The 16,306-nt window shown below is 52.5% G+C and overlaps 1 long non-coding RNA gene across 2 annotated transcripts in view; it reads left to right on the forward strand.

Annotated features, from left to right (window-relative positions):
• LOC143175071 (uncharacterized) overlaps positions 1-16,306 on the forward strand; it is a 172,064-nt gene that overhangs the window by 111,714 nt on the left and 44,044 nt on the right. For both annotated transcript variants that reach the window (XR_012999690.1, XR_012999691.1), the window contains exon 4: positions 15,280-15,325. This is a non-coding gene — a long non-coding RNA (uncharacterized LOC143175071). The remainder of the gene's footprint in view (positions 1-15,279; positions 15,326-16,306) is intronic.

Genomic DNA, 16,306 nt, shown 5'->3' on the forward strand with positions numbered 1-16,306 from the left:
AGGGAGTCGAGGATCGGGTCTTTAGGTGGAGTTCGCTCCAGGGCAGAGACGGCAGGCGTCGCGGTAGCAGGGTTGGTTCCTACTGGCTCCTAATTGGGAGACCGGCAACTAACTCTCTTAATTACCGCCTCTACTTCCTCGCCTCTCCTCCGTCGGCCTCCACCTCCTGCGTCACCACCTTCTCTCGTCGGCCTGTCTCCACCTACTCCCATTCCTCTCTCCCTCTGCCTCCCTCTTTCTTTCTCTTTCTCTTTCTCCCTCCGGTTCTCTCCCTTTTCTCTTCTCCCCGTTCTTTGCCGTCCTCTCTCCGACCGAGCTTTCTCTCCTACGCGTCTCCGCTTCGCGTCCCTGTTCCGCTGCTCGCTTCCTTGCTCGCTCCTCCCGCCTCTCTCTCCCTCCCGGCCTCTTCTAGCCAAGGGGTGCGCTGAAAGCTCCGAGAAAAGTTCCGTCGACTTAATTACACGGAATAATCGCAGGAGTGCGGAACCTGGACCGAGTCGCTGCGTCCATTCCCACATTACGAGATTTCTGATGTGCCACAAAAGAGCCTTTTCCTCGGCAGGCGTGCGTCTTGCCGCTCCCCGTTCCCGCTCGCCAGCCCCTGATTAGCCGTAGCCGGGCGTTGATTAGGAAATCGAGTCGCTTCTAAATTCCTCGCGCAACGTCCGACGCTGGGACTCCGGCGCCTTTCGACAATTATAAACCTCCTCGCCGCTCGGTTAAGAAACGCCTCTCGGATTGCTTTCCTCGGCGAGTCGCCGCGCAGCGAGCGCTTCGAAGCAATATCAGTAGAAACTGAAATTTTCTCTCGCGACTGTCAGAGTTTGCAACTTGTTCGCGTCAGCCTCGAGGATAATGTCCGTTCCCGTGGCGCCCGCGTTCTCCGCATTGTTGCAATCGTGCGTCTGACACACGTTGAAATCAATGCAACGTTCGTGCAACCGTGGAAACGTTGATTCCGCTGCGAGATACGTAACAACGAGGGGTGTGAATCCCTCCACGGGAACAACGGCCGGGACACTAGACGGGTTTAAATACCCATCTACTTCTTCTATCCGTTTATCTCCGGATCTCTTCCATCGTTCGCGATCGACGAACAACGCAGGTGGACGAAAAAAATTAATTATAATTAAAATCCTATCTAAGCTGCACGCACAATGCTGCTGCTGCTTCTTCTCGTCATTCCGTGTTTTTTTTTTCTACGGGATTCGCTGGAGCACCGGGTTGATCTCTCCGGGGGAATCTGGATCACACTGGATTTCCCGGCGAGGCTGCCAGTCGTAAAGTTCTCGTTACACGTCATTGTTGTAGAAAAGGTGAATAAGGTGCGAACGAGGCGCGGTGTCGGCGGGTGGCGCGTCTCGTAATCTTCAGAAATCTCTACAGCTGCCCTGTCGACGACCAGCGACGTCTTCATCAACGGTTGCCACGAGGACGAGCGGGGGCGCGCGCTCGTCGGTCGGCACCCGCTTTGATTCCGGATCGCGCGGTTCTCACAGGGACCCCGGGAAAGTACACGAAGATCTCCTGATAGTCCGCCCTTTGTCCCGTGCCGGGAAAGAGATCCCGGCCGCCTCCTCCCGAGGAAACAGGAGCGGAGGAGGGCCTTTAGGACGGCTTCCGCGAACGAGATATCGATCGGCACGATCCTGGTCACCCTGGAATAATTGGGCCTATCCACGGTATTGTCTAATCGATCCTGATAACTCGCGGGAATCGACTTCGTCGACGAACGGCGAGTGCTTTCCAGGTTCCTCGGGATCTTTTTATTGGCTCGAAATCAATGAACCTGCTCTTCGCAGCGATATCGAACCAATCGATCCTTTGTTTAGGTGATTCTTCAGTACAACTACTTACAAAAACAAGGTGAATCGATGATTCCGACGTTGCATTCACAAAGACGCAGCTTACAATGGATAATACATACGTTTTTATCGTTGCATCTGCATTGTACATTAAGCGGAGGCTAAGGTTCAACGACGTCTCGGAATTGACATCTAATTAACGTCGAATGCGACGAGTTAATTCGTCTTCCCGGGTGAGCAGGTTAAGACCCTAACGCCTCTAACGTCGGAGGACTATATTGCCCGAGAAGTTGACGCGAAAAATCGCGACACAGTATCGTCTCGTATAGCCAAGTTAGTCTGGTTGCGCGCGAGCCTATCCCTGGCTCCGTTCTCTCTCGAGCCTTGGTCGATACGAGAAGGAGAGTCTCTCCTCTCCTCTCTAGGACGGCGCGGTATATATCCCATGCCCTCGTTCTCCGTCCCTCTCGCGGGAACCCCTGCCAGAGCCGACAATAGGCCGCAGTAGTTCTCATTTGATTAATAACCCGCCCACAATGAGCACTCCCAGTGACTCTCAGTTGATTAACGATCCGCCGGGGAGCATCACAATGCCGATGATGGCCGTTGCCGCCGCGATCCACGACGCTCGCCGACGCGTCGGATCGGTGATACGCTCCGCAGAGATCCCTCGATCCGGGATCGATCGTGGACACAGCGGAAACACGCTCCGTCCGCTCGGAGAACGGCGAGATTTATCGAGAATTAGGATTCGATTGTCCGATATACGGAGTATCGTCGATGGAAATCGTCTTCGCTGTGAAAAAGTCGCTTCCAAGGTGTTTCGAAGATGCTCGACGGTACGCGGCACCTGATTTTATTGGCTCGCAGGTAGCCGAAACTCGTTCGCAGCATATTAAATGTAATACATCCTATACGACCGTTTCTAACCGCCTAATATTTCGCCGGAGGGGCAGATTATTTCTACTCGTGGCGCAACCCTTGCCAGAAACGCGCCCCGGTGTCGTTAAGATCGGGCAGGGAAATTTGATTAGCATTCAAAAAAATATTAATCTTCTCCGCTGTATTTGCACGAGGCGACGGAGCGGGGTCGAGTCGCCTTTGTGCCGCGTTGCTCTCGCCGGCGCTGGGATTAAGTAATATTCGATACCAGCTTCGGCCGACAAAGGAGCCTCGGGATCTTGTTGCGGTCGGCTTTCGCGAGGCTCGCCAGAATACGCTAATCAATATTTTTTCGAATTATTTATATACCATTTGCGGCGCGATTAATCAAGCTTCAAGCTCTCCGAATCGCCGAGTCGCCGCGTTGCTGGTAATTAAATTCGTGGATTCCAATCGAACATTTTCAAAGGAACTACGCGAATCCTTTCCAATCGCAGTCTTTCCGAAATGAACGACGAAACTGAGACGTTAGGAATATCTTCGTGGAATAAGTCGAAATGCAAATTGTGCAGGATTCTCGAGCGATCTCCGAGTAACACGTTGCATCGAGAGAACAGGTACCATTGTCGAGGGAATTGCTCGTGCATCGGATCGATCCTCGGCCAGATCTCGGCGTAGATCGGCTGTGCGCTTCGAGTAAGGTGTCCCGCGAGTATTCAGAGGTACGTCCGTGGCAGTGTCAGGCGAAGGGAGAGACGAAGCCCCTTCCCTTCTCCGGCGAAGCTAAGATGGCCGCTCTGGGAGCGTATCCTATGTCGTGGGAACCTTTTTACCAACTGGAGCACGACGGGGCCTGTACGAGGGCTCGCAGGAATCCGAGCAGGTAGTCTCACGTGCACGGCTACCTACCCGCTTGTGAGAAAAATCGTTTCGGCCGTCACTGGATTTGCGACGGCATGGCGGCTCGTCCTTCCTGGGATTTGGTCCAGGAATACTTCCCGCGTTGCGATCTATGCCGCACACTAGATTTCCCTGCGTCGGGTAGTTTCTAGGAAAACGGACAGCCCCGACAGTCGGATTCCTCGGAAACCGTCGCGACAATTTCATCCTGCTGTTCCCTCGTGAAAGTAGGATGCCATTAAGAGCTGCGACACTTCGTTACCAAAAATTCCACAAAACGGAACTCTCGTTCGAATCGTTGCGACATGATCCGTCAGGGACGGAAGACGCTGCTCCCGACGGTCGAACAAAACACCGGCGCGAACGAATTAACGAACTCGATAAAACACGAATATCAAAGCGTCGAAGGGCGGCGATCCCAAGAGTGCGGAGTCATTGAAACTATCGCCGCGTCGCAGGGAAATTAAATGATTTCCTCGACGCGTAACCGTGGAGCGGCGGGAGAAAGGAGCCACGCGATGCACGGCCGGGTGAGCCGGAATGCGCCGGATGCGACGCGGCTCCTCGGGGACGAACGGCGAAGAAGGAAGAAGAGAAAAAAGTGGCAGCCATTTATCGGGACCGGCGGGAAGGAGCAGAGCGTATCCGTTCGATCCCGCGGAAAAGAGAGTGATCATTAAGGGTTGGCGCGCGATGTTTGGCGGAAGGAATTGTGTTTCGGCGATGCGATCAATCCCCGGCGGAGGCGGTGGCTCGCGGGAAATCGGGGACGCGCGCGGATATCGAGCAGCGGCGGCGGCGGCGGCGGCGGCAGCGGTGGCTCGAGAATGGGACAATAAATCGGTTTCACGCGGCGGGACAATGGACGCGACAATTAGCAGCGTCGACACTAATTCGGACTAATTAACGCCGGGGATACGCGGTCGCGTATCGGGCGACAGCGGTGAAAGAAAGGGGAGGAGAGGAAAAAAAAAAAGTTTTTCGAGGAGCGCCGGGGACAATGGGTCCCGCGGAATCGGTGAATCATCGGCGATGCCTCGTTATTAACGGGATGACGCGGTGGCTACGGCTGGATCGGTTTAATTACGTCTAATTAAGGGTGAGGGAGGAATTATCGTTCCGCGGGGCTCGCGGTTTCCGTTTCGCGGAACGGTGCTTCCTTTCTCTCGCCCGTCGCCATTGGGATTCCCGCTCTTCTCTCCGTTTATCGCGTCTCTCGCTTCTTTCTTCGCTTCTTCTCTCCTCCCCGGCCCGTGTATCCGTATCGGCGTTCGGATTCTCGCGTATCGATTCGATATTCGAAAGCCGGGGGAACCGGCGGATGAAAAACAGCGCGCGGGGTTCCGGAGCCGCCTCGGAATGATTAGAAGAGTGGACCCCGGGTTCCACGGCGAGCGGAAAGCGAGCGGGGCTGTGGAGGGGCCGCGCGCGTCGAAATATTTGCCGGGAGAATTGATTATCGACGCTCGGCGAATGCCGCGATATGGAGATACGACTGGACGAATCGGTTTTGCCCGTACAATCGCGATAATAAATACCGCAGAGACCAATGCGCGCTAATTAATGCAGATGCGCCGGCACGGATTACGGAGAATTTGCGTTATTCGACGTTGGCGCGATAGCGTCGCGCCGATTCGTCCCGTCGACGAAGAATCCGCGGCGTTTATTGGCCGGGCCGGTTCGACAGCGGGAACAAGGAGCTAATTTCGATACCGTTTACATCCGGCGTTGTTCCCGCAACAGTTCGGAAGCCGGAGGAACCTTTCCTCGGCCTGGTTTCCCGCGGATCGCCGGAGAACCTCGGCGAGCGGAGGATCCACGCGGATCGCGCGCATTAATTTCACGAAACCTCGAGTTTCTGGGTCGTTCTTGAGCGTGTTCCACCGGCGAACTCGAGGGAACCGAAAGAGGGTGAGTTCTTGAGAGAAGCGGAGCCGCGCAGAGGAGCAGTCGCTGCCGGCGGAGGGAAGCGGCAGCCGCGCGGAGAGCGAGAGACTCCGTCCGCCTACCGGAGCCAGAAAATCCCGGCGATCGCTGCGGCTTTCGGCGGCGGCGGGTGGGGGCGTTTCGGAAAGGGACGAGATGGGGAAAGAGAGGAAGCGAGAGAGCCGGGGAGAAGAAGCGGTAGACGAAATGTAAATCCACCGCGCGGCTGGCGGCGGCGGCGGAGGCGGCGGCGGTTGCGCGGGGGTGGAACGATGCTTAAATTTCCGATATTTTAACCGGCGGCCGCAGCTTACTCGTGCAACAAGTCCTTTCTCCTCGGTTGCCTCTGAAAGCCCGGCTAAGTAATTTCGGTTACGCCATCCGGCTCGCGGCTTCCGCGCTGCCACAGACGGTTTTCCACCCCCGCAGCCGCTGCGAGACTCGTGGGTTCCTTTTCCACGGTTTTATCCGTTCTTTTCTTGGCTACGGCCTTACCCGTTTGTCCGTACGCGTAACAAACTGCGCCTCTACGCGGTATCGATCCCTTTCTTCGCTCGCGTTGGCGGGAGGAACGCCATCAACGGCTGTTGCGTGTGTTCCGCTCCTTCGACTTCTCTTTTTCGCGGGATTATCATAGAGCAGACGCAGACGGGAGGAGTCTTATGGAATATCTCCGTAAATATCGTGTTCCGGAAGTAGCTAACGGAGTAGAGAATGAAATTCCGGCGATCTTGCGCTCTATCTAACTTCTGCCTCTCCGCTCGTCTCGCTCGATCCTCCTTCTCTCTCCCACGTTCGCGAGCCGGCTGGTACACCAGAACTTGTTCCCGAAACTCGGATTAACCGTCGAGAAGTGGAAGTTCGCGGAGGGTCGCGGGCTCCCCGCAAACTTCTCCACTCCGGCGTGTGTCCCTCTGTTTTCCGATTGCACGCGCGAGCGAGCGAGTCGGCGAGCTCCCGCGAAAGGGAACAGATGCAGCGGCAACCTCGGTGTTTAGGGATAATTGCGATTGGTCGAGAGGCCAGGGCTCGGGACGCACCGCTGCCACGCCATGTGTCTACCGAACTACTTGAAAGTTCGCTGCTGCGGCGCGACGGCGACGTGCCCGGCGAGGAGAGGGCTCCTGCTAATAGCGGGTACGTCGAGCGGGACGGGGCCGGGACGGGGCGACCCGGCGAACGCGTGCTCCGCGTTTCACGCGCCACCGGTCGCCGTCGAACCCGACCGGCGAACTTGCTTATTGGACCCGAAAGTGTAACGAGTTCCGCGGAGTTCGAATTTAGACTGCGCCGATTAATTTGCTGGATTGCTTGCCGCCGGCCGCTCGCCCCGATATCTCTGTTTCGGTGATTCGAGATCTTTGATCGGTGCTTTTTCGCGGTTTTCAACTCTCCCTTGTACTTCGGACTCTGAAAGTTGTCCTTGAGTCTTCCATTTAAGTAATCTGTTTTATAATACTAAATTCAGTAATTGTCAGATCTTCGAAGTTCATCGAAGTATCTTTTCTTTCGAACATTCTGAAACAGTGGACACTAATATTTCAAAATTCACTCACTCTGCGATCAACTTCCTTTTTTACCAAAGGCAACTTTATAGAGCTCCCAAGGAATCTGTTATATTAAATTCAGTCGAATCTTTTGCAAATTCATCTATCGTTTCGATAATTTCCTAGTGCCCAATCGGATGTTCATACATAAAACATTGAACCCTAATATCTCAAAAGGTACGTTCACTCCGCGATCAGCTTCGTTTTCAACCGAGGAAAGGAGAAAGCAAAGATAAAGGCAAAGAGCAGGCCGGAGACCCAGTTTCCATCGAGTCAATCAATTATCGAGCAGCGAGATCGACGGAGCCAGGCGCGGCACGCGAAACAGGTCAACGCACTTGGAGAACCCCCGAACGCCGGTTCACGGGGAGAGCAAACGTTTGCCGTTACCCAATCAAGCCAGCATAATGCCGGGTCTCCGGCATATACGCGCGGCCAAACAGCCCACGGGGGTTTCACGATACACCATATGTACCAACACACTCCCGTGTTTAGCCGCGCCATTGGGAGCCCGGTAGCCGCGACTCTAGTCCTCCAGGAACGGGCTCCGGAATCGACCGGCAGCACCTGGACGCGCAGGTTCCGCCGCTACGTACGCACACGCGCGAGAACACCGGCAAATATTTTCCTAAGGTTATGTTTGCTGGCCGGCTGATGTACTGGCACAGATTGGATTTGAAGTTTATAGGGCGGAAATTCTTTGGGGAGCAGACCTTCCCCGGGGATCGCGAGCGCTGTAGCCGGACCGCGACGAAATTCCCGGGCAAGCTGTTTCCTTCCCGCCTGGGGGCTCGGTAGTTAAAAATTCATCGGCCAGTTCGATTCCCCGCGCTTCGTTGTTCATTGGTCGTCTATTCTTCAGTCTAATCGCTCGTACGATGAAAACAAGAATATCAAATAGACCTTTGTAACAAACGTATTCTTACAATTATACGAGCAGAAGTGGATAGCGATATCTGTACGCGTAAATCATTGCTCAGCCTCTGCATTCCGTCATTACGGCGACATTGTAAGATAAGTTTATAACTTCGTTTTTAGTCAAACATAAAATACACGCGCTTTTTTAATGACAAAGCTGATAGTTCATATTAAAACTGATTCGGAGCTGAGAGGTTATATCAAAAATTGCTCGGAGTGCAAAGGGTTATATTCCTTGAACGTTACGGTCGCGTCGTTTGCATGGTAGTTTCAGCTTCTCCGCTGTTACTTCAGCCAACTCGATCGCGGTCTCCCACGATAGTCGAAGGCGATAGGTTCGCGGTCGAAGGCGGCAAAAAACGAAAGGGAAGAGGCGAACGGCCGAGCGGAGGCGTAGACGACGAATTAGAAATGCAGAGCCACGTTCTCGCTCGTCGAGGATATTAAGCCGAGTCCTTAGCTTGATGGATGAAACGGGACTTACGTTACTACCCGGTATCCGGCGGTGTCCGTGCCCGTGCATCATCAATAACTCTCTCTCTCCGGCTCGCCTATCCTCTTCCCGCCGTCCTCCTCGTCCTCCTCCCGCGATCGCGACGCAGGCACACGGATCCTCTCGGAAAACGGGTCGGCGGGATGTTTAATGCGGCCACGAGACCGATGCGTGACCTCGTGTGGGATCGGAGGTGTAACGTTTTTCGGTGCAGGAAGAGACACGCTGTTAGTCTCGCTTGTCATTTGTCAGGGAATACGTGCCTAATGACACCAGCCTCGTGATTATGAAATAATGGTACCTGTCGGACGACGGAGCCGCCTAAACCCCGTCCCGCCTCGTCCGCCAGTCGTTAATGGCGTCGCGTAATCGTCGTCGTTAAGTCGACTCACGCCGCTATCTGTACCCCGATAGCGTCTCCTTTATTTATTACTCCTCGATCCCTTAGCGCTCGTGGATCTAGCGGAGCTTCATCTTCCAGTGGATCTGGACGTCTAGACGCAACGCTGGGGAACCTAGGAGACATCTATTCGCAACCTCAAATAGGGGAGAGAGATTCAAATATTGTATGAATAAGATAAAGATGTTACATAATTAGAAATGAATGAATATAAACAAAAATGTGGTGAACTGTTGGATAACAATCGAATGAAAACAACACGTTAACTCATCTCTGAGTTAAAGTAATTAAAAAGAGGAGCCGTCGCGTAATCATTATTAATTCGACTCACGCTATCTGTACCCCGATAGCTTCTTTATTACTCCTCGATCTCTTTGCCTCGCGCTCGTATATCTATCGGAGCTTCATCTTCTATTAGATCTACAGGTTTAGAAGTAACGCTGGAGAACCTAGGAGACATCTATTCGCAACCTCAAATAGGGGATAGAGATTCAAATATTGTATGAATAGCATAAAGGTATTACATATTGTATATTAGAAATGAATTGATATAATCAAAAATATGAACTGTTAACAATCGACTGCAAACAACACGTTAACTCATCTCTCAGTCAAAGTAATTAAAAGAAGGAGGCGTTGCGTAATCATCATTAATTCGACTCACGCTATCTGTACCCCGATAGCTTCTTTATTACTTCTCGATCTCTTACGCTCGTAGATCTATCGGAGCTTCATCTTCTATTAGATCTACAGGTTTGGACGTAACGCTGGAGAACCTAGCTGAGAGATCTATTTGCAACCTCAAATAGAGGATAGAGATTCAAATATTGTTTGAATAAGATAAAGGTGTCACATAATTAGAAATGAATGAATATAACCAAAAATGCGGTGAACTGTTGGATAACAATCGAATGAAAAGAACAAGTTAACTCGTCTCTCCCAGCCGAAGTAATTAAAAGGAGGAGGCGTCTCGCGGAACGTTCCTCCCGCGGCGCGGTTCAGCGAACGGGGCCGACGCACGCGGCACCGCGGTATAATTACTGGTCGTATGTATCAGACACGCAATCAAGAATGAATTATCGCGGTACCACGCCTCCTGCCAGCGCTCTGCCGGGCACAACAATGCCGGCGCATCACGAGCAGCGACCCGACTGTCGATGATGTGTGTTAATAGTCCCCCGTGGCTTTCGCCCACAGTATCCAGATCCCGTGACACGATTTTTTCCGCCCCCGTCCAGGCCATTCACGCTTCCACGTTCCGCGGCGACATGAAAACGCTCGACCACCACCCCCGATCCTTGCCGCAGGACATTTTCGTTCGAACTTACAGCCGAACACTTGTGTTACGTCCTCTCGGAAAATCATCGGGACGGATTTCCACGGGCTGATCTTCCCGAACCGCGAGTACCGGGGCCGCTCTATCGATCACGGTTAATTTCAGGGGTTAAACGGGGATGAACGAGCGCCGCCGTAAAAATAAAACGATATTTAACGCGGAACGTCGGAAACGTTCGGATCGCGTGTCTCGCGATGCCCAGCGCCAGGGTAATTAATTGTTTAATTAGGTTTTCGCGTTCCCGTGTAACACGCTTAATTTGCTAGTAATAATTTCATTTAATATTCATAATTTAATTTGTCAGCGCGGGGAGGGGCCTGAAATCCGTGGCGGCCGCGATAAATTCGCTTCCCCGGACTTTGCGCTACGGAATTTAACTGTGCCCGCGCGAATTTGACAGGGACGCTGAACAATACAACTTTTTATCCCCGCGATGGCTATTGATGTATTATCATCGCGGAACAGACGCGCATGGAATCACCGGTGAACGCGGATTCATTCACCCTTTAAACTAAATATAATTCTTAACATTTCGCGAGATTCTTGAGCGCTAACCCGGACCGGAAGTATTTCAAGCTTACCACCAAAAAAATACTGTAACATAGATGACAAGCGGAAACAAATTCACAGAAGTGACCTAGCACAGTACTCAAAGCATTAATCGTAAATATTACAAAAATAACAATGATAAAAATAGTAAAAGGATTCCTGCCACCATATACGCATTGAACCCGGTAACTAAAAGTATGCCGCTTATATAGCAGCATTGGTCCGTTAACACATTGAATACCTCACAATTTCATACAGTAAAAAACACAAAATTAAAAATTATAATATTAAATCACTTGATTGAATTACATTATTATCATTGCACGGTGATCTAGCTGAATCTTACCGAATTATGTAGCATTCTTCCTAATATAGAAATGTTTTCAAATAATCATCGTTTAATCGAGTGAACTACAATAATTCGACTTAGTTGGGAGTCACCGGTGACCCCCATGACATTCAAAGTGTCAATGGTTAAATAAATAATAGCTAGTAATACAGATAACAATTCGACATCGGTCACATATTGTAATCGTCTCCAAGTGATTCTCGATCACCGGTCATCGCCGACCACAGTCGACGCGTCAACCCTCGAGGTGTTCTCCCTTGTAAAAGGCAAGAAAAAAACCATACGGTCCGCGGATTCAATTGCGAATTCCGCGACTTCAGGAACGTCCACCTACAGTTTTTTTCCCCATGGTCTGGAACGCTGCCGGATGACCCGGGCCAGTCCCGACCCATAAAACCCGAAATAACTCTCGGTCCTCTCCCCGAGCCACCCCCTCGGAGCCACCCTCGAGAGACGGACAATATCGGAACGGGTTTTGGGAAGTCGCGGGGGCGGCGGACAGGAAAGGAAGACGGAGGGTGGGACGTAATAAATTCGCAATTTCCTTATTACGGGTAATGCCCCGGTCGCCGGGTGAGCTCGCATAAATATCCCTGGTTCCGGTGATCCCGTGACTTCCGGTCAGCCGCAATGACTTACGCCAGTCGAAGGGTGGTTCGCCGGGAGGGGGCGGCGGGCCACTATCCAGCCGACGAACGAGCCAGCTAGCCACCCCCGCGACCAGACGGAACCAGGGGCGAGGGGCGAGCGTTCGCAAAAGAGGGCGACGCTCGCGACGGAATTTTCTCCCCCTACCACCCGGCGGTTCCGCCCTCGGATGACCGCTGATAAATTTACTAGATTCTCCTTCTATTACTGTCGCCGGCCATGTACACACACTCCGAGTTCTGTGTAAATACCGGTGCCCCCACCGCTTTCGAGATTTATTCTTTCTTCGCGCAGACAGGGCGAATGTGACCTACCCTTCGTGACACGTGCGCGGCGTTGGACGATTTTCGATTCGAAAGTTTGATTTAATTATCGGTGGATGCGAGACACTCGAGTGAATGTGTCTAACGAGAAGCGATCAGGGGAAGAGTGAGGATTGATAGGGTACGAACGGTGAGTGGTTTATTTTGCGCATTATGCTAGTGTTTAATAGTCCATGTCGGTCGTTACATTAATTTCTCGGTGGCATCGACGTTCACGTCCCACGCGATCGTAGGAAACATTTTTCTCCGGCGTGCTTACACGTGTACAGGATAACGCAGCTTTGTTTGGCAGACAGTAAACTCCGAAACAGAAACGATAGGAATGCTTTGAGCCTACGCAGCACGAAAGTTCGTACTGCCGAACGTGTAGGAGGCAATTTTCAACCCCCTCCCGCTTCAGCGCTGTCTGGCATCGGTTCTGTTTGTCATATCGCGTCTCCGGTAGAAGTTGGGCGAAGGGGGAGGGGCGGCGCGCGAGAAACCTGCAACCTGGCGTTCTTTCCTCCCCTTCGACAACCGAAACCGAGGAGAAACTTTTCCATATGAGAAATTGTGCTCGGCTGGCTTTACGGAGATTTCGGACGGCCTCTCTTCCTCCCTCTTCTCTCCTCCTCTCTTTTTCTTTCTCTCTCTCTCGCTCTCTCTTTTCCTCGATACGTTTCGGTACACGGAGTTTAATTCGTCGAGTGGCTTTGATCCTCGCGTCGTCACGGGGAAGCAATAACCTTAATTGGTTCCTTCCGTGCGCTTTATTTTTCACGGTGCATTAAAAGTTCCCCCGGTTGATCAAACGCCGAGGAATCGTCGCGGAACAGTTACGCCTGTGTCGTCTTACCGATGATTAATCCCGCGAGTGGATAATCCGTCGATCGGCAACGACGCTACCGTTTCCGGTAATTAAATTTGACAATCGGGAACGTCGTCGCGACGATTTACGAGAGTTCCCTCGCAAGAGTTTCGGACGTTGATTCCAAGCTTTCCTCGATAAACATTCTTTACTCCACCGTACGAACGGACCAAGATAAATCGCGGCTGATTAACACGGTAAATCGATCCGGGCAGTACCAGCGGTAAATACTCGGCGGCAGCCGTAAAATTTCACCTCGATCTCGGTGTCTAAACTCACCCCCATTAAATTACCCCTCGTTGTGCAGCGAGCAGTTTCCATAAAACACGGGGCATATATTTATCCTCGGTATCTCTCCCCAAGGTACGATCGTTCCGACAATCTGTTTCGTTTATCGCGGCACACCCCCTCCCCGAGGCCAGCGACATCCCTTCATCCCCTGTGCCCGAGACACGGTGCTTCCGGCACGGTTAAACATCCGGCGAAATGATTTTTCGTCGCTGCCGCTGCTGCTTCTTCTTCTTCTTCTTTTTCTCTTTCATTTTTCTCTACTCTCCTTTTTTGCGGAATCCCGCTCCCTTAAACCTCGCCATATCCCGAGCCCGAGGATACCGGAGAGGGTGGAAAAAAAATGGGTGTCACGCTCCAATAAAACAAGCAATATCGCGATGTCCCGGGGCCAAAGGAGGTCCCAGGGTTATCCCGCGGGGGGTCCTGACTCCCGGTGCGCGCCGCGTCCCAAGGTATATTGCTCCCGGATCATCGCGCCTGCATCGCATTATGGGGATGATATCACCCTTTTTCCACACGTACGAACGGACACGCACGCGCCGTCTTATATTCTTCCTCTCGCACAATGCGGAATCGCCGGAACGACGCCCGATACGACGAGTATGAGAAACGTGCGGCTGTCTGCGAATTTTTCCGAAGACACCCCCGCGAGATCGGCGGGGCGGGAATCGGTATATTGCAGCTTAATATAATTCCTTTGTACAGGTTTCTGGGCGCGATCTTCCGCATGGTTTATGGAATTTAGCGACGTTTGATGATGGGAATGTACCGTGATAACGGGGGATAAAGAATTTCATCTTCAAATGCTCTGATTTTCTTGATTATCGTTTGCGCTGCTCCTTCTTAAGGTTATAGGACGATGCGAATATGATTTCAAAATATGATCTAGAGTTCAACGTTTTCTTTAACTTTATATCAACTCCTATATTACCGGATTAATCACTATTCCAATTTTCGTCTTTCCCTTTGTCTATTTCCACTGACGAAGGTTTACTTTGATCTCATACGATGCGAATTGCTACATAAAACGTGCCCGTACGTTCGGTATTAAACTACAAACCCTCTGTATCTTTCGTTTCGCCTAAGAATTGTTCTTTCACCTTCCACCCCTCCGCTGGTATGTACATACTCAGCGGAACAGTCGAAAAATCCATCGTTCCCCGGCTGCAACGCGAATTTACGCAGCGCGCTAATTAACTTCTTGAAGCCCATCTTTCTCTTGCCACGCGCGGCGGCGGGGGCGGGCGTTTAAACAGGCAAATGAATCTTTCCAATTAGAGGCAGCCGATATTCCGCGCGCGGAACGCGATCGAGCCGCGTTTCATTAAAGGACGCTCGCGCGCGATCGATTCATACGTGTCCCGCGGAGCGATAAATGCCCTCGACACAGAAGGACAATCGCTCCGACGTGCCGCAGCCATTGATACCTTTACGAGAGAGCGCGGCGGGGGTGGGCGGTCGCGGGCAGGAGCGGCCGGGGGGTAGATGCGGCGGCTGCCAGGAAGGAAGGAAGAGAGACAGCGATGCGAGAGCGCGCAGCTACCGGGATAAAGGCCCGATCACGCGTGTAACGCGCGGATTATTAATCGCAGAATAATTTGACGCCCCGGCGACAGAGGCGGTGATGCACCCCCCGCCGGCACCCCCTCCGGCGCCGTTCTTCATCTTCGTTCAACCACCTCGAGCCGCCTCCATCGTTGACGCTCTCCGCGCGTCGGGCCCAGTTATTGGCTTCGCAGATTTGCGCTAATGTGTCTTCCGATAGTTCATAACGCTCGATGCTTGCCGCTGGGGTGGCTCGCCTCGCTCCTCCTCACCTCTGTCCGTCCGTGCTCCCCCCCTTTCGTGGTTCACGGAACCGTGAACTCGTAAACCAGTGTTTCCCAGAGTGGAAAACGCACCCGCCTCAGCGGCAGGCTGAAGAAGTTCCGGGGAACTTTGGAATTCCCGGTTGGTTCGGAAATTTTTTCGGGCTTCGCCGGGGAAGGGGTTGATCTGTTTGCTTTTACTTTCGCGTGAAGTTGTAACTTGCTAATTGGGTTTTTTCCTGCTTTTTCTGTTACAGGCGAAGTGGACTGCGGAAGACGCCGGTGTGTTCGCGGCGAGCGATGGTGAGTGATATTCGAATTAAAACTTCCGAACACCGCACAATAAAGAAGAACACTGCTCAGCTTGCAATCCGTGTCTTCGACATTGTACTCCATTAACCGACAATGGTGTCGATGCCTCGAAGATCGTTCGACCGAGTCGCATTCCCCAGAGAACACTTAAACCCTGAAATCGTGCAAACTCGAGCCAAAGAGTCTGTTCGCGAGAATCTCGCGCTAGCGCGGCGGATAGAGGCTGGCCAAGCTATATCCTAGCGCTTTAACTAAAAAAAAAAAAAGCGAGAAATTGGCTGGCAACTCGATCCATAATCCCCGACAGAAGCCGGCGTGGCGGCGGGCGAAGGTGAGGAGCCGGCGGCGCGGAGGCCAAGGAAACCGAGAGGAGAAGAGGCTAAAGGGTAAAGCAAGCGAGCCAATGTTTAATGGAGGCTTCCCGTCGTCCCCTAACCGCTTCTTCTTCTTCTTCTTCTTCTTTCGCCGCGTCTTCGCGGCGATGTCGGTGGCAGTCGAGGTTGCACGGTGGAGGCGGTGGACACGTCATTTATCTTTTACCCTTCCTCCTCCCGGAACACGTTCTCCACCTCTCGCCTCCTACCTCTGGTCCCGCTGCTACTACTCTCTTGGTGGCGCCATCTTGGCAACTCCCACTCTCCTTCTCTCCTCCGCCGTTCTCCTATGCCCTTCTCGTTCTCTTCCGTTCGTATCCCGCCGCTCTCTTGCTCTGTCCCCGTTCGCCTCCTCTCGCGCTAGACCCCTAACAGCTCGCTCTCCTTCTCCAACTTCGTCGCCAGCTCCCTCTCTCTCTCTCTCTCTCTCTCTCTCTCTCTCTCTCTTTCTCGCTCTCTATGTCTTCTCTCTGTTTCGCTCTTCCTCTCTCTCTCTCTCCTCTCTCTTTCTCTTCCTCTCTTAACTCGGTCTCTCTTCGTCGCGCACGCAGCGTCGACTCGTCTTTGTTTCTCTCATTTTCCGCCTCCATTCTCTTCG

The sequence above is a fragment of the Nomia melanderi genome, chromosome 1 (genome assembly GCF_051020985.1).
Source record: "Nomia melanderi isolate GNS246 chromosome 1, iyNomMela1, whole genome shotgun sequence".
Lineage (NCBI taxonomy): Eukaryota > Metazoa > Arthropoda > Insecta > Hymenoptera > Halictidae > Nomia > Nomia melanderi.